General features: G+C 39.1%; 1 long non-coding RNA gene across 1 annotated transcript; it reads left to right on the plus strand.

The window, feature by feature from the left end:
• The first annotated feature begins 206 nt into the window (after positions 1 to 206).
• Positions 207 to 12,138, plus strand: LOC125108568 (uncharacterized). The gene is made up of 3 exons (XR_007129949.1): positions 207 to 260; positions 348 to 349; positions 12,113 to 12,138. It is a non-coding gene; the product is annotated as an uncharacterized LOC125108568 (long non-coding RNA).
• Positions 12,139 to 21,016: the final 8,878 nt, after the last annotated feature.

Here is a 21,016-nt window from a genome sequence, read left to right on the forward strand (position 1 = left end):
CAAGAAATTGATCTGAGAACTGACAGAACAAACCAAACAACTAGAGAAAGAAAAGAGCCTATATGGTAAGTGTCTGCCACAGAAGACAGAGACCTAGACAAAATGCCAAGATGGAGGAATTCATCCCAAAAGAAAAAACAAAAGTTCACAGCCAGGGATCTAACTGAAACACATATAAGTAATATGCTTGAATCAGAATTTTAAACAACAATTATAAGGATACTAGCTGGGCTTGAAAAAAGCCTAGAAGACACCAGAGAGTACCTTACCACATGACAAAAGACCTGAAAACTACTCAGGCAAAAAAAAAAAAAAAAAAGCCACAACCAAGATGAAAAACTGACTAGATGTAATGATGACAAGGATGGAAGAATCAGAGGAAATAATACAGAAGATAAAATTACGGAAAATAATGAAGCCTTAAAAAAGAAGTAAAGAAAAATACTGGATCACAAAAGTATACTTAGGGAACTCAGCAACTCCATAAACTGTAATAACATTTGTATCATAGGAGCCCAGAAGAAGAGAGAGAACAGGTGACAGAAGGTTTATTTGAGCAAATCATAGCTGAAAACTTCCCTAGCCTGGGAAAGGAAACAGACATCCAAATCCAGAAGGCACAAGGAAACCCTATCAACATAAAAAAGGGCGGGGGGGGGGGGCAGGCCAACACCAAGACATATTACAGTTAAATTTGCAAAATACAGAGAAAAGGAAAAAAGAGTGGAAGCAGCAAAAGAAAAGAAATTCCTAACTTACAAGGGAAGACAAACAAGGTTAACAGCAGATCTCACTACAAAAACCTGACAAGCCAGAAAGCAGTGGCATGATATATTCAATGTGCTGAATGGGGAAAATATGCAACCAAGAATACTTTATCCAGCAAGGCTGTCATTCAGAACAGAAAGAGAACATAAGAGTTTCCAGACTAACAAAAACTAAAGGAGTTCATGACCACTAAACCAGCCCCATAAGTAATACTAAAAGGGACTCTTTAAGTGGGAAAGAAAAACCAAAATCAAGAAAGACTAAGAAGGAACAAAGAAAATCTCCAGAAAAAAATGATTTTACAGGTAATACAATGGCACTAAATTCATATGTATCAATAATCACTCTGAATGTAAATAGACTAAATGCTTCAATCAAAAGACACAGGTATTAGGATGGATTAAAAAAAAATAAGACCCATCTATATGTTGCCTATAAGAGACTCATTTTAGACCTAACGATACCTGCAGATTGAAACTGAGGGGATGGAGAACCATTTATCATAATGGATATCCAAAAAAAAAAAAAAAAAAAAAACGCCAGAATAACCATACTTATATTAGACAAACTAGATTTTAAACTGATGACCATAACAAGAAATGAAGAAGAGCATTATATCATATAATAAAGGGGTCTATCCAACAAGAAGCTCTAACAATAGTAACATTTATGTGCCCAACTTGGGAGTATCCAAATATAAACCAATTAATAACATGAAGGAACTCATCGTTAATAATACAATAATAGGGGACCTTAACACCCCACTTACAGCAAAAGACAGATCATCTAAAGCAGAAATATTAATAAGGAAACAAACTGAACCAGATGGATTTAAGAGATATATACAGAACATTTCATCTTAAAACAGCAGAATACACATTCTTTTTGAGTGCACATAGAACATTCTCCAGAGTAGATCATATACTGGGTCACAAATCAGGCCTCAAGAAATATAAAAAGACTGAGATCATACCATGAATATTTTCTGATCACAACAATGAAACTTGGGTCAACCACAAGAAAAAATTTTGAAAAACCATAAATACATGGAGGTTAAAGAACATCTTACTAAAGAATGAATTGGTTAACCAGGAAATTAAAGAGGAAATTTTTTAAAATACATGGAAGCAAATGAAAACAAAAACATGACAGTCCAAAACCTTTAGGATACTGCAAAAATGGTCATAAGAGAGAAATATGTAGCAATACAGGCCTACCTCAAGAAGCAAGGAAAAATCTCAAACACACAACCTAAACTTACACCTGAAGGAGCTATAAAAGGAATAGCAAATGAAGCCTAAAGCCAGCAGAAGAAGGAAAATAACAAAGATTAGAGCAGAAATAAATGATATGAAATTATAAATTAAAAAACAGTGCAATGAAAGTAGGAGGTTCTTTGAAAGAATTAATAAAACTGATAAACCCTGAGCCAGACTTAACAAAAAGAGAAATATCCAAATAAAATCATCAACGAAAGAGGAGAGATCACAATCAACACCACAGAAATACAATTATAAGAGAATATTCTGGAAAATTATATGCCAACAAATTGGACAACCTAGAAGAAATTCCTAGAAACATAAACTACCAAAACTGAAACAGAAAGAAATAGAAAATTTTAATAGACCCATAACCGTGAAGAAATTGAACCAGTAATCAAAAACCTCCCAACAAAGTCCAGAGCTACATGGTTTCCCAGGGGAATTCTACCAAATATTTAAAGAAGACTTAATACCAATTCTTCTAAACTGTTCCAAAAAACAGAAATGGAAGGAAAACTTCCAAATTCATTCTACAAGGCCAGAATTACCTTGATTCCAAAACCAGACAAACACCCCACTGAAAAGGAGAATTACACTGCAATATCCCTATGAACATGGATGCAAAAACTCTCAACAAGTTACTAGCAAATCAAATCCAAAAGTACATTAAAAGAATTATCCACCACAATCAAGTGGAATTTATTCCTGAACTGCAAGGGTAGGGCTTTTAATATTCACAAATCAATGTGATATACCACATTAACAAAAGAAATGATAAAAACCTTTGATCCTCTCAAGAGATGTAGAAAAAGCATTTGACAAAGTACATCATCAGTTCTCGATAAAAACCCTCAACAAAGTAGGGATAGAGGGAACATACCTCAATATCATAAAGGCCATATACAAAAGACCCACAGCTAATATCCTCAACGGGGAGAAATGATCAGGAACAAGAAAAGGATGTCCACTCTCACCATTGTTATTTCACATAGTATTGCAAGTCCTAGCTTCAACAATCATTCAACAAAAAGAAATAAAAGGCATCCAGACTGGCATGGAAGAAGTATAACGTTCACTCTTTGCAGATGACATGATACTATATATAGAAAACCCAAAAGATTCCACCAAAAAATTTCTAGAACTGATAACTGAATTCATTAAAGTTGCAGGATACAAAACTCAATGTACAGAAATATTTTGCATTTCTATTCATCCATAATAAAGCAGATGGAAAAATCAATTTACATCTTATAGTTGCACCACTTACCATTTACAATTTATATATACAATTGCACAAAAAACCATAAGATACCTAGGAATAAACCTAACCAAAGAGGTGAAAGATATGTACTCTGAACTACAAAACACTTACAAAAGAAGTTGAAGAGGATGCAAAGAAATGGAAGAGCATTCCAAGCTCGTGGACTGGAAGAACAAATATTGTTAAAATGTCTATACTACCCAAAGCAATCTATACTTTTAATGGAATGCCTATCAAAATACCTCCAGTATTTTTCACAGAGCTAGAACAAACAATCCTAAAATTTGTATGTATGTCCCCATAAGGGACCCCGAATAGCCAAAGCCATCTTAAAAAAGAAAAGCAAAGCTGGAAGCATCATAATTCCAGACTTCAAGCTATATTACAAAACTGTAGTCATTAAGATAGCATGGGACTGGCACAAAAACAAACATACAGATCAATGGAACAGAACAGAAAACCCAGATATGGACCCATAACTATATGGTCAACTAATCTTCAAAAAGCAGGAAAGACTATCCAATGGAAGAAATACAGTCTCTTCAACAAGTAGTGTTGGGAAAACTGGAAAACAACAAGGTGAAGAATGAAAATAGATCACTTTCTTATACCATACACAAAAATCAATTCAAAATGGATGAGAGACCTAAATGTGAGACAGGAAACCATTAAAATCCTAGAGAACACAGCAGCAACCTCTTTGACATCAACCACAGCAATTTTTTAAATAGACATGTCTCCAGAGCCAAGGAAAACAAAAGCAAAAATGAACTACTGGGACTTCATCAAGATAAAAAGTTTCTGCACATGAAGGAAACAATCAACAAAACTAAAAGGCAGACCTATTGAATGGGAAAAGATATTTGCAAACATAGTATCTGATAAACAGTATCCAAAATCTATAAAGAACTTATCAAACTCAGGGCACCTGGGTGGTTCAGTTAAGTGTCTGCCTTTGGCTCACATTATGATCTCGGGGTCCTGGGATGAAGCACCATATCAATCTCCCTGCTCAGCGGGGAGCTTGTTTTTCCCTCTCCCTCTGGTGTTCTCCCTACTTGTTTGCAGTCCCATGCATGCTCAATTGCTCTCTCTGTGTCAAATAAATAAAATCTTAAAAAAAAAAAAAAGAAAGTAAAGAAAACTTATCAAACTTAACACCTAAAAAACAAATAATCCAGTTAGGAAATGGACATAAATAGACATTTTTCCAAAGAAGACGTATAAATGGCTAAGAGACACATGGAAAGTGCTCCACATCACTCATTCTCAGGGAAATACAAATCAAAACAATGAGATACCACCATACATCTGTCAGAATGGTTAAAATTAACAACACAGGAAACAAAAGATATTGGCGAGGATGCAGAGAAAGAGGAAGCCTCTTACACTGTTGGTGGGAATGCAAACTGGTGCAGACACTCTGGAAAACAGTATGGAGGTTCCTCAAAAAGTTAAAAATAGAACTACCCTATGACCCAGCAATTGCACTATTAGGTATTTGCCCAAAGGACACAAAAATTCTGATTTGAAGAGGCGCACGCACCCCAATGTTTACAGCAGCTTTTTCCACAATAGTCAAATTATGGGAAGAACCCAAATGCCTATCAACTGAAAAATGGGTAAAGAAGACAAGATATATACTCTAGAATATTATGCAGCCATTAAAAGAATGAAATATTGTCATTTGCAACAAAATGGATGGAGCTAGAGTGATTATGCTAAGTGAAATAAGTCCAAGAAAGACAAATACCATATGATTTCACTAATATCTGGAATTTAAGAAACAAAACAGATGGAATAGGGGAAATAAAAGTAAAAGAGAGGCAAACCATAAAATAGACTCTTAACTATAGAGAACAAACAGAGTTGCTGGAAGGGAGGTGGGCGGAGGATCACTTAAGTGGGTGATGGCTATGAAAGAGAGCATTTATTGTAATGAGCACCGGGTATTATATGTAAATGATGAATCACTAAATTCTACTCCTGAAACTAATATTATACCACATGTTAAATAACTAGAATTTAAACAAAATCTTGAAATATTAAAAAAAAATCCTTCCTAATCTATTTTGCACATGAGACACTGTCAAGAACACAGGAAGCAGTACATTGTACTTGAATAATCACAGGCTAGTGAGAGAGAATAGGTGAATTAGTAATTATGATAGAACATGGTAAGTGCTGTAACAGAGGCATTACCAGAGTGCTGAAGGAACCCAGAAAAGAGTCAAGTTCAGGGAATTTTCAGGTGCATTTAGAACTGAGTCTTGAAGGAGAGTAAATAGCTAATGTTCTTTAATCACTTCCCACTGACCCAACACTGTTCTAAGTGCTTTTCACGTATTAATTTACTCAATCACCATAACAACTCTAAGAGGTGAGTAGTCTTATCATTCCTACAAATGAGAAAACTGAAGCATAGAGAGGTTAAGTCACTCACTCAGAGTCTCACCATTGCTAGTGATAGAAGCAATGTTTGGACATAAGCCGCCTATCTCCTGGAACGACTCTCAACCACCACACTGTACAAAAGCAGTAGGAGTTAACCAGGAAAGACAGAGGCCCTCTCTGCTGATGGAGGTTCCAGCATTCTATAGCAGCATAGCAGAAGGACATTTGGAAGTCTGAAGAAACACACACTGGTGAAGTCTGACTACACCCTCACTCTCTGTGGTTCTCACGGAGTGAGTGCATGGAACCAGGATTACCACTGCAAAGAAGCTAGGAAGATGTCAGTATTGGAAAGATGGGCCAGACTGAAGTAAGGAATCCAGAACTGAACAGCAGATAGTCCCTCTAAGTCAGAGCCAAAAGCCAAGGAAGGTAAAACAAGAAGGTGATTCATTTAATAAAAATTTGTTACAATCTCATCAGGCTCAACACCTATCAATTCAAGTTGAAGTTGGCCCACAGCCAGAAGCTGAAGCTAGGGGATTGTTTCATCTCCCTATGTGTGATCCAGGTGATCCAGGCTTGTAATCTGTTGCTGTTGCAAGGAAGAAAGCAGTAGCCCATACTTGAGTCCCTGGAAATTTTGAATCCCCTGCAGGATATTCATAATATCAGACTCTATTTCCCAGATTCCACTCCAAAAATATGTCGCAGCATCCTATGTGTAGAAGAGGGATGCAATGCTAACCCACACCATTTTTCTCCCCTTTCTGGACACACAAAAAGTCTGCACTCCCTAGCTCCCTCAGAGACAGCCATGTGACTAGTCATAGCCAATGAAATATGTGAAGTGATACGTGTTTTTTCTGTACCATGGCATAAAAACCTGATCTCTAGTCCTTTGCCTTGGCAATCCCAGAAGCCACCTGTTGAGATGGCAGCATAATAAGATAAAAAGAGTGTTGCCCAGAGAATTGCCGACCCCATATTGGACTTTCTGAAAGCAAGAAATAAGCCTTTTTGCCTTAACACCTGAGATTTCTGGCTTCATTTATTAATGCAACATAATCCACTACTGTATGTAATAAATTATATTTCAAGCCTTTGCCCATTGCTGGCTTTGTTTCTAATTCTATGTCGACCCTGAAACACATGCTACCCTTGCTTCATTATTCAGTCAGGGTTAAATCTGCTATATCTAATCCAGTAGTACATACATGTGGTGACTTCTTAAGTCAGTTATTAATTTTCACATTTTTAAATGAAGCTATAAAAACTCCTTGACCACCACTTGGAATCTTGGAATGTCAATGTCTAAATCTGATGTCAAAATGGCCACAGAGTCTGAGCTATTTCCTAACACATCCTCCTGCTCTAAGTGGAAATCTAACAGGATGAACTTTCCAGTAATGAGGCTTGACAACTTTGCCACCACCAGAAGAAGCAGCAGTCAGGCCAGGAGAAAGACTGCTAATTTTCTCACTGAAGTGTTGATTAGGCTTCTTGCAACTGACCTACTAGTCGAGGAATTCTTACCAGTCCTCATCCTGAACACTTCATGAATGTCTCCTGGTTCCCCTCTACCCACCACCCACCATACACACACACACACACACACACACACACACACACACACACACACACGATAATAGCAATTCATAACACCAATATTTCCAAAAGAAGCTGTGTCCAGTGCCAATACATCCCACATTATGAGAAAGCTACATTCAAGAAGTATTAGGTATAAATTCAATCAGAATTAGAGAGTGTCATCTTTTGGTAAATTCCAATCTATTTAACTTGTTCCCCAAAGGAAAATGTACTGACATCTATAATTCTAGTTTCAATTTAATGACCATGACTCTCAGACAAAACACAGGGAAAACCAAACAAAAATTTTCTGGGTGCCTGGGTGACCTCAGTCAGTTGGATCATCTGACTCATGATTTCAGCTCAGGTCACAATTTCAGGGCAGAAGTTTGAGCCCCACATTGGGCTCCATGCTCAGCAGAGTATGCTTGTCCCTCTCCCTCTACCACCCCCCACCCCACTCATGCACATTCTTGCACTCATTCTCACTCTCTCAGATAAATAAAATCTTTTTTTTAAAATTGCCTTTTAATCTTTAGTACCAGTTGGGCACTCAGACACCAAACATAAGTAGATAGGACAATATACTTCTCCTCATTAGAGTTACTGTGAGAAACACACAGTAAACTAGGCTTAGCAGCAAAACAAGTTCAGAGAGAACTGGCTCCTTCCCCTTCCACCACCACCCCCCCCACCATTCTCAAAACTTCCTTTTCATACTTTGATTATACAATCTGGAGGTATAGATACAGATTACCACATAATTTTTAAATTATGTATCTTCTAAGAATGATTTTTAACATTGTTTTTAGTTTGTAAACAGAAATACAACTACAGATTTTTACATGTAATCCCTAATTATTAGTTATAATTATCCAGGCATATAAATAGATGTACATTAATTGGTTTAAATGTTTGTCCTGGCCTTTTTATACTCTGGCTCTCCTATTTTGATCAATGACTGTACCCCCAAGCATCCCTTGATCACTTGGAATTTATCCTCAAGCACTTTTTTCAACAGAGACAAATAAATAAAACCTTACCCAGAACTGCGTATCATATAACTTTTTTTAAAACTTTGCCTACCAGAGAATATATCTGTTGCTTTCACACAGAAAGACAAGCTGGCTAGGTATAAAATTCTTGAATCACAACTTCTTAAGAACAAAACTCTAAAGATCTTGCTTTTAGCAACAGCTATGGTACAGAATGGTACGATTCTGGATGACTTTACCTTTCTTCTTTTGGCACTCTGGCATTATCTATTTGTTCCTCACTAAAAACATGTTGTTATAATGAGAAAAAATTTTAATAAAACCAATATATCTGTGATGAGTACTGATTATTTCATTCCCACATTCTGCTGAATGTTGAAAGGTATGCCCAGAACTGGTGTAGAAGGAACTCAGCTGTAGGCCACATATAAACCACTGATGACATGAGTGATATTACTAACATAGTAATTTTATGATTAACAAAAATCAATGTTTGGATTTAATATCGTATTATTTAGGGGAAAATAGTAGTGCGTTTGTGACACATAAGATGAAAACATCAGAAGTTCTCAAACCTCTCCAGATACCCACAAGTCAAAATTCTGAAATATGAAGGCCAAGGTCTTGGCAATAATCAAGCTCTAGTTCTAACCTCCCCCAGGCTGCACAAATTTAATCACCTCTTTACTCAGAAAAACAAGAAACCAACCCCCAAAAAAGAAATATATGAAAACTGATTAGACTTTGGAGGAGGTCAAAGAAGGAATATAGCACAGTTGTTAAAAACACACTATCCAGGTTCAGATGACCTGATATCAAGTCTGATGTAAAACATACTACTTATGAGTAATCCTGAGCATATCAACTCCTAAGTACTACCATTTTCTTATCTGCAAAATCAGGATAAGAATAAAATCACCCTTACAGGATTGTTGAATGAATTAAATAAAATAAAGCACAATACCTGGCATATAGGAAGTATGAACTAAGTGTTTACAATGAACAAATAAGTGGCACAACATATGAGTTATAGGCTGAACTTTATTACTGGCATGTCCCCCAGGAACACCTAATACCATCAAGGTGAGTAGGAAAGCAGTCTTACTGCCATCACAAACCAGTTAGGCAAGCTGAAGGAAGATGATGGGGACTGGTTCAAATCAGGAGACTTCTTAGTGCCAGAACTAGAGCCAGCTATTCAGGGCCACTGTGCTGTTTCCTACAAAAACCTACCAAGACACCCTGCCAGAGAGCCTGGTTGTTCAGAGACAGCACCACTGCAGATCTTGTTTCCAAACATCAAGTGAAGCTGCCCAAAATCTGCAAGGTCAATAGAGGGAAAACTCCTTAAAATATTCCTCTACAAAATGAAGGAATCCTACTTCAGTTTTGTTTTGTTTTTAATGATATATAGTTAGGGCACAAGAGATGTTCTGTTTGTTCTTCTTCCTAGGAATTATAAATTTCTCAACTTCCTTTCTTTCAAGGGGAAGTTGGTCCAAACTCACAACTAGAACTCCACATGGAAATTCAACATTGCTATTTAAAGCAGTAAGACTAAAGAAATAGGTTTTCATTTCACCTAGAATCTTGTCAGAGAGCTAGAGTCTCCCAGTCCTTTGGTCTCAATTAAAGTGTTGGGACAGTCTAAACTAAAAGGGTTTTTTTAACTAATTAATTAATTAAGTGGGTTTTACTCTCACATATACTAACCCATAGCAGGAAAATCCACGAGGTTCAACACCCTGGAGTATCCTCTAAAGAACCTCTAAAACGGGGAGAGAGCTCTAAGACACAAGCTCCAAAGGTTCCTCCACCTACCATCCAGGTGAGCCTACACACTAGACATAACCTCTCCAAGGAGAGTATTTGCATCTGCACAGTAGACATGTAATGATACCTACCTCATAAGTTTGTTGTAAGGATTAAATGAGAAAATACACTTATTGTACTTACTGCAGTACCCTACATGTTTATTATGGGCTCCATTTTCATAGCCAGGCAAGAATAAAAACCGTCTGAGCTCAAATATAAATGCCATAACAAACAGTGTACAAAGTCACTGTGCAAGTCCTGATGACTTACATCTGTTTATCTGAAGAACTTTCTGTGTCATAATATACAACAGACTATTTGTATATTCCCGGGACCACCTCTTGTTTCACTGTTTTGGTAGAGCCCCTAAAACTTTGTGGCAGTTCATCTTGCCCCTAAGATGAAGCATTTCCTTGCAAGTCTAATGTCCAGTTGACTTTTTTTTTAAGATTTTATTTATTTATTTGACAGACAGAGATCAGAGAGGCAGGTAGAGAGAGAGAGAGGAGGAAACAGGCTCTCCACTGAGCAGAGACCCCGATGCAGGGCTCGATCCCAGGACCCCGAGATCATGACCCAAGCGGAAGGCAGAGGCTTTAACCCACCCAGGTGACCCTAATGTTCAGCAAACTTTTGATCTTTATTAGTCAAAATCATGAAATAAAACTTTGCTTCCATGTTTCACTGGTAAGCAACTAGAGAAACAGCCATGGTGAAGGCTTGGTGAATTTTAGGCTAACCTCAGCTAGAGGATTTTGCCTAGAAATCTCCATTTTGCTCAAGAAAAGCCTAGGATTTCTCAGAATTCCAGAAACACCAGATCACCCCCCCAACACAGCATAGGGGAGCCTCTTCTAGCCTAGGACGTGGAAGCTCCCAAGACTCGTGGAAGCTCCCAAGACTGCCAGTATCACTAGGCCCAACTGGAACTGGCTAGTTCTGACCTTTGGAGAAAGGAAACACAAGGGAGACAGGCAGGCTCATGTACTTGGTCAAGGCTGGCTGTGAGCCCTTGATCTCCAGGGTCTGAGTGCATCTCAAAAAATACAGAATTCGGGGGGGAGGAGTCAAGATGGCGGAGAAGTAGCAGGCTGAGACTACTTCAGGTAGCAGGAGATCAGCTAGATAGCTTATCTAACCATTGCAAACACCTACAAATCCAACGGGAGATTGAAGAGAAGAAGAACAGCAATTCTAGAAACAGAAAATCAACCACTATCTGAAAGAACTCTACGGAAAGTGCTCAGGGAACAAAAGCTCCTGAAAGCAAACCCAGCAAACCTGAGCGGATTACTCAGCCCAGCCCTGGGTAAGGGCGGTGCAACTCCACCTGGGACAAAGACGCTTGAGAATCACTACAACAGGCCCCTCCCCCAGAAGATCAAAGAGAAACCCAGCCAGGACCAAGTTCACCTACCAAGGAGTGCAGTTTCAATACCAAGGAGAGCGGCGGAATTCCAGAGGAGAAGAAAGCAAAGCACGGAACTCATGGCTTTCTCCATATGATTCTTTAGCCTTGCAGTTAATTTAATTTTTTTTTCTTTTTCAATTTTTTTTCTCTTCTTCTGCTAAATTTTTTTAACTTTTACCGTTTTCTTTTTTAACGTTTTTTAAATAGTTTATCTAATATATATATATTTTTTTCCTTTTTATATTTTTTACCGGCTTTCTTTTTTTAATAGTTTCTTTTTTTTTTTTTTCTTTCTGAACCCCTTTTTATCCCCTTTCTCCCCCCTCATGATTTGGGATCTCTTCTGATTTGGCTAAAGCATATTTTTTGGGGGTGTTGCCACCCTTTTAGTATTTTACTTGCTCCTTCATATACTCTTATCTGGACAAAATGACAAGGCGGAAAAATTCACAACAAAAAAAAGAACAAGAGGCAGTACCAAAGGCTAGGGACCTAATCAATACAGACATTGGTAATATGTCAGATATAGAGTTCAGAATGATGATTCTCAAGGTTCTAGCCGGGCTCCAAAAAGGCATGGAAGATATTAAAGCAACCCTCTCGGGAGATATAAAAGCCCTTTCTGGAGAAATAAAAGAACTAAAATCTAACCAAGTTGAAATCAAAAAAGCTATTAATGAGGTGCAATCAAAAATGGAGGCTCTCACTGCTAGGATAAATGAGGCAGAAGAAAGAATTAGCGATATAGAAGACCAAATGACAGAGAATAAAGAAGCTGAGCAAAAGAGGGACAAACAGCTACTGGACCACGAGGGGAAAATTCGAGAGATAAGTGACACCATAAGACGAAACAACATTAGAATAATTGGGATTCCAGAAGAAGAGGAAACAGAGAGGGGAGCAAAAGGTATGTTGGAGAGAATTATTGGAGAGAATTTCCCCAATATGGCAAAGGGAACAAGCATCAAAATCCAGGAGGTGCAGAGAACCCCCCTCAAATTCAATAAGAATAGGTCCACACCCCGTCACCTAATAGTAAAATTTACAAGTCTTAGTGACAAAGAAAAGATCCTGAAAGCAGCCCGGGAAAAGAAGTCTGTAACATACAATGGTAAAAATATTAGATTGGCAGCAGACTTCTCCACAGAGACCTGGCAGGCCAGAAAGAGCTGGCATGATATATTCAGAGCACTAAATGAGAAAAACATGCAGCCAAGAATACTATATCCAGCTAGGCTATCATTGAAAATAGAAGGAGAGATTAAAAGCTTCCAGGACAAACAAAAACTGAAAGAATTTGCAAATACCAAACTGGCTCTACAGGAAATATTGAAAGGGGTCCTCTAAGCAAAGAGAGACCCTAAAAGTAGTAGATCAGAAAGGAACAGAGACAATATACAATAACAGTCACCTTACAGGCAATACAATGGCACAAAATTCATATCTCTCAATACTTACCCTGAATGTTAATGGGCTAAATGCCCCAATCAAAAGACACAGGGTATCAGAATGGATTAAAAAAACAAAACCCATCTATATGTTGCCTACAAGAAACTCATCTTAAACCCGAAGACACCTCCAGGTTTAAAGTGAGGGGGTGGAAAAGAATTTACCATGCGAATGGACATCAGAAGAAAGCAGGAGTGGCAATCCTTATATCAGATCAATTAGATTTTAAGCCAAAGACTATAATAAGAGATGAGGAAGGACACTATATCATACTCAAAGGAACTGTCCAACAAGAAGATCTAACAATTTTAAATATCTATGCCCCTAACGTGGGAGCAGCCAACTATATAAACCAATTAATAACAAAATCAAAGAAACACGTCAACAATAATATAATAATAGTAGGGGACTTTAACACTCCCCTCACTGAAATGGACAGATCATCCAAGCAAAAGATCAACAAGGAAATAAAGGCCTTAAATGACACACTGGACCATATGGACATCACAGATATATTCAGAACACATCATCCCAAAGCAACAGAATACACATTCTTCTCTAATGCACATGGAACATTCTCCAGAATAGATCACATCCTCGGTCCTAAATCAGGTCTCAACCGGTATCAGATTGGGATCATTCCCTACATATTTTCAGACCACAACGCTCTGAAGCTAGAACTCAATAACAAGAGGAAATTTGGAAAGAACCCAAATACATGGAGACTAAACAGCATCCTTCTAAAGAATGAATGGGTCAACCAGGAAATTAAAGAAGAATTGAAATAATTCGTGGAAACAAATGATAATGAAAACACAACGGTTCAAAATCTGTGGGACACAACAAAGGCAGTCCTGAGAGGAAAATATATAGCGGTACAAGCCTTTCTGAAGAAACAAGAAAGGTCTCAGGTACACAACCTAACCCTACACCTAAAGGAGCTGGAGAAAGAACAAGAAAGAAACCCTAAACCCAGCAGGAGAAGAGAAATCATAAAGATCAGAGCAGAAATCAATGAAATAGAAACCAAAAAAACAATAGAACAAATCAACGAAACTAGGAGCTGGTTCTTTGAAAGAATTAATAAGATTGATAAACCCCTGGCCAGACTTATCAAAAAGAAAAGAGAAAGGACCCAAATCAATAAAATCATGAAAGAAAGAGGAGAGATCACAACGAACACCAAAGAAATACAGACAATTATAAGAACATACTATGAGCAACTCTAGGCCAACAAATTTGACAATCTGGAAGAAATGGATGCATTCCTAGAAACATATAAACTACCATAACTGAACCAGGAAGAAATGGAAAGCATGAACAGACCCATAACCAGTAAGGAGATGAAACAGTCATCAAAAATCTCCAAACAAACAGAAGCCCAGGGCCAGATGGCTTCCCAGGGGAATTCTACCAAACATTTAAAGAAGAACTAATTCCTATTCTCCTGAAACTGTTCCAAAAAATAGAAATAGAAGGAAAACTTCCGAACTCATTTTATGAGGCCATCATCACCTTGATCCCAAAACCAGACAAGGATCCCATCACAAAAGAGAACTACAGACCAATATCTTTGATGAACACAGATGCAAAAATTCTCGCCAAATACTAGCCAATAGGATTCAACAGTACATTAAAAGGATTATTCACCACGACCAAGTGGGATTTATTCCAGGGCTGCAAGGTCGGTTCAACATCCGCAAATCAATCAATGTGATACAACACATTAATAAAAGAAAGAACAAGAACCATATGATACTCTCCATAGATGCTGAAAAAGCATTTGACAAAGTATAGCATCCCTTCCTGATCAAAACTCTTCAAAGTGTAGGGATAGACGGCACATACCTCAATATTATCAAAGCCATCTATGAAAAACCCACCGCAAATATCATTCTCAATGGAGAAAAACTGAAAGCTTTTCCGCTAAGGTCAGGAACACGGCAGGGATGTCCATTATCACCACTGCTATTCAACATAGTACTAGAAGTCCTAGCCTCAGCAATCAGACAACAAAAGGAAATTAAAGGCATCCAAATCGGCAAAGAAGAAGTCAAACTATCACTCTTCGCAGATGATATGATACTCCATGTGGAAAACCCAAAAGACTCCACTCCAAAACTGCTAGAACTTGTACAGGAATTCAGTAAAGTGTCAGGATATAAAATCAATGCACAGAAATCAGTTGCATTTCTCTACACCAACAACAAGACAGAAGAAAGAGAAATTAAGGAGTCCATCCCATTTACAATTGCACCCAAAAATATAAGATTCCTAGGAATAAACCTAACCAAAGATACTAAGAATCTATACACAGAAAACTATAAAGTACTCATGAAAGAAATTGAGGAAGACCCAAAGAAATGGAAAAATGTTCCATGCTCCTGGATTGGAAGAATAAATATTGTGAAAATGTCTATGCTACCTAAAGCAATCTACACATTTAATGCAATTCCTATCAAAGTACCATCCATTTTTTTCAAAGAAATGGACAAATAATCCTAAAATTTATATGGAACCAGAAAAGACCTCGAATAGCCAAAGGAATATTGAAAAAGAAAGCCAAAGTCAGTGGCATCACAATTCCGGACTTCAAGCTCTATTACAAAGCTGTCATCATCAAGACAGCATGGTACTGGCACAAAAACAGATGCATAGATCAATGGAACAGAATAGAGAGCCCAGAAATGGACCCTCAACTCTATGGTCAACTCATCTTCGACAAAGCAGGAAAGAATGTCCAATGGAAAAAAGACAGCCTCTTCAATAAATGGTGTTGGGAAAATTGGACAGCCACATGCAGAAAAATGAAATTGGATCATTTCCTTACACCACACACGAAAATAGACTCAAAATGGATGAAGGATCTCAATGTGAGTAAGGAATCCATCAAAATCCTTGAGGAGAACACAGGCAGCAACCTCTTCGACGTCAGCCGCGGCAACATCTTCCTAGGAACATCACCAAAGGCAAGGGAAGCAAGGGCAAAAATGAACTATTGGGATTTTATCAAGATCAAAAGCTTTTGCACAGCAAAGGAAACAGTGAACAAAACCAAAAGACAACTGACAGAATGGGAGAAGATATTTGCAAATGACATATCAGATAAAGGGCTAGTGTCCAAAATCTATAAAGAACTTAGCAAACTCAACACCCAAAGAACAAATAATCCAATCAAGAAATGGGCAGAGGACATGAACAGACATTTCTGCAAAGAAGACATCCAGATGGCCAACAGACACATGAAAAAGTGCTCCATATCACTCGGCATCAGGGAAATACAAATCAAAACCACAATGAGATATCACCTCACACCAGTCAGAATGGCTAAAATTATTAACAAGTCAGGAAAAGACAGATGCTGGCGAGGATGCAGAGAAAGGGGAACCCTCCTACACTGTTGGTGGGAATGCAAGCTGGTGCAACCACTCTGGAAAACAGCATGGAGGTTCCTCAAAATGTTGAAAATAGAACTACCCTATGACCCAGCAATTGCACTGCTGGGTATTTACCCTAAAGATACAAACGTAGTGATCCGAAGGGGCACGTGCACCCGAATGTTTATAGCAGCAATGTCTACAATAGCCAAACTATGGAAAGAACCTAGATGTCCATCAACGGACGAATGGATAAAGAAGATGTGGTATATATACACAATGGAATACTATGCAGCCATCAAAAGAAATGAAATCTTGCCATTTGCGACGACGTGGATGGAACTAGAGGGTATCATGCTTAGCGAAATAAGTCAATCGGAGAAAGACAACTATCATATGATCTCCCTGATATGAGGGAGAGGAGATGCAACATGGGGGGTTAAGGGGGTAGGAGAAGAATAAATGAAACAAGATGGGATTGGGAGGGAGACAAACCATAAGTGACTCTTAATCTCACAAAACAAACTGAGGGTTGATGGCGGGAGGGGGGTTGGGAGAGGGGGGTGGGGTTATGGACATTGGGGAGGATATGTGCTATGGTGAATGCTGTGAAGTGTGTAAACCTGGCAATTTGCAGACCTGTACCCCTGGGGATAAAAATATATGTTTATAAAAAATAAAATTTAAAGTTCAAAAAAAAAAAAAATACAGAAATCACCCCAGGTGCACAATAGCAGAGCTAGCAGTTAAGTGGTCCTTACCTCCTTGTGCTTTAAGGGAGAGGTTGAAGCTGCCAGCAGGACCTGTTTGTTCTCCCTACAACTCCTCCTCCTACTCTTTTCCCAAAGTTGGCAGTAGCAAACGGGACTGGAGGCTCAGATCTGCAATGGGACTGAGCAAATGCTGTGGTTAAATAATACCTGGAAATAGTTATTACTCAAAATAGGAATCACAGCCAACCAACAAACCAAGCTAAGAGGTTCACACTTTAATACCTGCCTTCCTATGACCTTGGTAATTATTAGGGGAACATTCTAGTCATGTCACTGCCCTCTCGTCTGTATCTCTGCCCATTTTCGCCCTAGATTTCCACCTCCAATTCCTTGTATATCGTTCCTTCTCTCCCTTTCAAATAGAAACTGAAAGCATGACAACATAGGGCTAAAAAAAAAAAATGCAAACACAATGCTAGTAACACACTTTATATTAATTTTGCAAAATAATAATTTAGATGTGCTCTCCTTGGAAGTGAGGCACATTCATGGTAAAGGATCTAGTTCAAAGACCCAGCACAAATAAATAAGATTGAAATGTTCACACTATTTCTTATGAAAGCAGAATTGAAAGGCACGGAGTCATAGTACATCAGGCATAGCTTTTCTCTCTCTCTCTCTCTCACTCACTCCCCCCTTGTGTATGTGTTTTGTTTCTTTTCCTTTGTCATCGAGATAAAGAGAGGTATCAGTACCTCCCATTCAGGAGCCTATTATGGCCAATGAACCCACCACAACCAGAGAATCTTCCTTCCCACAAACCTCATACTATCACATCACAGAACAAAGGCAGGAGGCTCCATCCTTTACATTTATTCACTGATGCAAGAATTCTGCCCACTCCTTACCCACTCTCTGATTTCTCACCAAAGGAGCATTTGTAAGTTGAAAGATTTATACCCTGTGAAATATTTCACTTGTCATCAGCCAGGGATTCCAGGCTCCCTGGATGTGCTGGTCAGTTCCAGGAAGGCTCCCTAAGCTTCCTTCATAGGCAAGACCACACTGCTCCCAAGTGGCTTCTGTAGAAAGGCAGGAAGCCAGAAATGGCTAGGACTAGGATGCTCTTCATACTCACCAGGGCCTGCCTCACTGCTAAAGAAACCATCTCTATAAACCCAGCCCAAGAACCTTCCAAGTGGTCATCACACTTGAGACCTCAGCCTCTCACAACTCCAGAAGTTTGTTGTGTCAAAGAAGGCAATCGTTCCATATTTTTAATACACTGACAAAGCTTCAGGCTGGTCTAACAGAAGAAGGTCTAGCATTCAACCTAGGCAGGCATCAGAGTAGTGGGAGTCTGTTAAGATACAAGTGTAAGGAGGCCCTACCCACCCACCCACCCACCCCCACGCCAAAAAGGCAAAAGGAAAGAGAAGGCCAAAGTAATCGAAGACTAAAAATGCAGTATTTGTACCCATTGCATAGGACTGTTTGCAACTCAGAGGCAGCTCCTTACTTCTTACGAATCTACGTTCGGTTTCTGAAGGTAAAGCTGTCTTAATAAGCAAAATCTCCTTCAAGTTCTTTTCTCAACAATTAAAAATGCAAGCTATCCCTATAATTAGTAATTCTTGAAATTTTATTATTTTGTTTTTGTGATTTTGTCATTTTGATTGTTACTGCACTACGAAGGGGACTGACCTTTGTTTCTAGTACTGTGATCAGTTGTGCTCAAAGTTTAGAGCAGTATCACCTCATTAATTCTCAATTGACAGGAGAAGCTTGCTAAGATAAGATGCCTCCCAAAAAATTTCTGAGTTACCACCAAACCCTTCCAATGCCTGAATCACCTGAGGAATTCTTTTAAATTTTATTTATTTATTTGACAGACAGAGATCACAAGTAGGCAGAGAAGCAGGCAGAGAGAGAGGGGGAAGCAGGCTCCCTGCTGAGTGGAGAGCCCGATGTGGGGCTCGATCCCAGGACCCTGAGATCATGACCTGAGCCGAAGGCAGAGGCTTAAACCACTGAGCCACCCAGGTGCCCCCACCTGAGGAATTCTTAATGTTCCAAAAGCCCCAGCGGCACTCCAAATCAATTAAATCAGAACCTCTGCAGGTGGCTCTGGTCATCAGTGTTGTCTGAAGTTCCACAGGGGCTTACAAACCGCAGACAAGGGTTAAGAACCACTCCCCTGGACTGGGATTCCTGTTTCTAGCTGCACGTAAGAATCAACTGGGGAGGGGCGCCTGGGTGGCTCAGTGGGTTAAGCCGATGCCTTCGGCTCAGGTCATGATCTCAGGGTCCTGGGATCGAGTCCCACATCCGGCTCTCTGCTCAGCAAGAAGCCTGCTTCTCTCTCTCTCTGCCTGCCTCTCCGTCTACTTGTGATCTCTCTCTGTCAAATAAATAAATAAAATCTTTAAAAAAAAAAATCAACTGGGGAAAACTCGAAATAATACCCATTCTACAACCCCACCCCAAACCAAGCAAAACGCAATCTCTGGTAATGGCGCCTGAGTGTTTTAAGCTCCCAGGTTATTGTGGAGTTATGGTGATTGATTAAATGGGTTGGTTACAAAAACGTTTTCAGAAAAAGAAAAAAAAATGAGAAGTAAAAACATATATTTTAAACAGGCATAATACCAAATCCTACCTTTCAGAAATAAACACAAGTTACCCCACTTCAGTTGAGGTAAAGAAGGCGGTAATGAGAAAATCTATAAATAAAAATATGTGGACTCACAGCTCTTGAATTCAAAATCTCCACCACCTTCCCAAACTTTCCTCAAGCCGCTCTGGGGCTGAGAGGCGGCGCGCACCAGTCGCGCAAGCCGGTATATACTCACGCATGCACCTATGCGCACGTGAGCGCATGCACACGCACGCACGCACTTATGGACATACCCTCCTCTGAAGTTGGTCTGGGGAGAGTCTTGCCCTTTTTACCAGTAAGGAGGTGTTTTATGATTTCATTTTGTCGGTGCCTAAATTACCAACATTTTGCTCACCAAACTAGATTTATAAAATAACAATTACCTCATTTGGCCATTTTTGAAATTAATCATAGGGTAATGTAACCCCCAACGAAAGCTACTGATTAGAATAAAATAATGCGAGCCCAGGACCAAGTCATTATAATGCCATGCTAGTTGGGGGGGGGGGGGGGGGTAGGGGGGGGAGGTGATGCCTTTTGAGGTTGTGCAATTTACTTCAGTTTTTTTATTTGTTTTAAGAAATATGAAATACTAAAATACAGGAAACGAGTCACAGCTATTGAGAGGCTGGGGATACTTGAGAGGGAAAAGGAAATAAGATGGATAACAAAACTCCCTACAGCTGTAGGTTCAAAGCGGCGGGGGGGGGGGGGCAGATAAGCCCAGGATTCCACAATAATGCTACAATTGTTAAGAATTTTATTCTGCCAATAAGTTATTCGTAAATCCTTGGCCAAATCAAGCTATTATCTCTGAACCATGTTTTCCCATTTGTAAATGAGAGTATTAAGCCTAAAACAGGGTTTCTCAGCCTTGGCACTACTGACCTCTTGGGCAAAATACCTCTTTATTATGGGAGCTACTCTGTGCATGGTGGATGCTTAGCAGCATCCCTAAATCTACCCACTAGATTCCAGTAGAATACACTTCCCCCTGGCCCAGTTGTAACAATCAAAAATGTCTCAAAACATTGCCAAATGTCGTCTGAGGAGCAAAACCAGCCCTGGTTGAGAGGGCTGAGCAAAGGTGGAGCAAAACTAGCCCTTGGTTCTCAACCACTGGACCACTTAAACCACTGGTTTAAAGTAATTTTTAATGTCTCTATTTTTTTTTAAGATTTTATTTATTTATTTGAGAATGAGAGAGAGATCACAGGTAGGCAGAGAGAGCGGCGGGTGGGGGGGAGAAGCAGACTCCCTGCTGAGCAGAGAGTGCATGCGAGGACTCCATCCCAGGACCCTGAGATCATGCCCTGAGCCAA

This window comes from Lutra lutra, chromosome 9 (genome assembly GCF_902655055.1).
Source record: "Lutra lutra chromosome 9, mLutLut1.2, whole genome shotgun sequence".
Classification (NCBI taxonomy): Eukaryota; Metazoa; Chordata; class Mammalia; order Carnivora; family Mustelidae; genus Lutra; species Lutra lutra.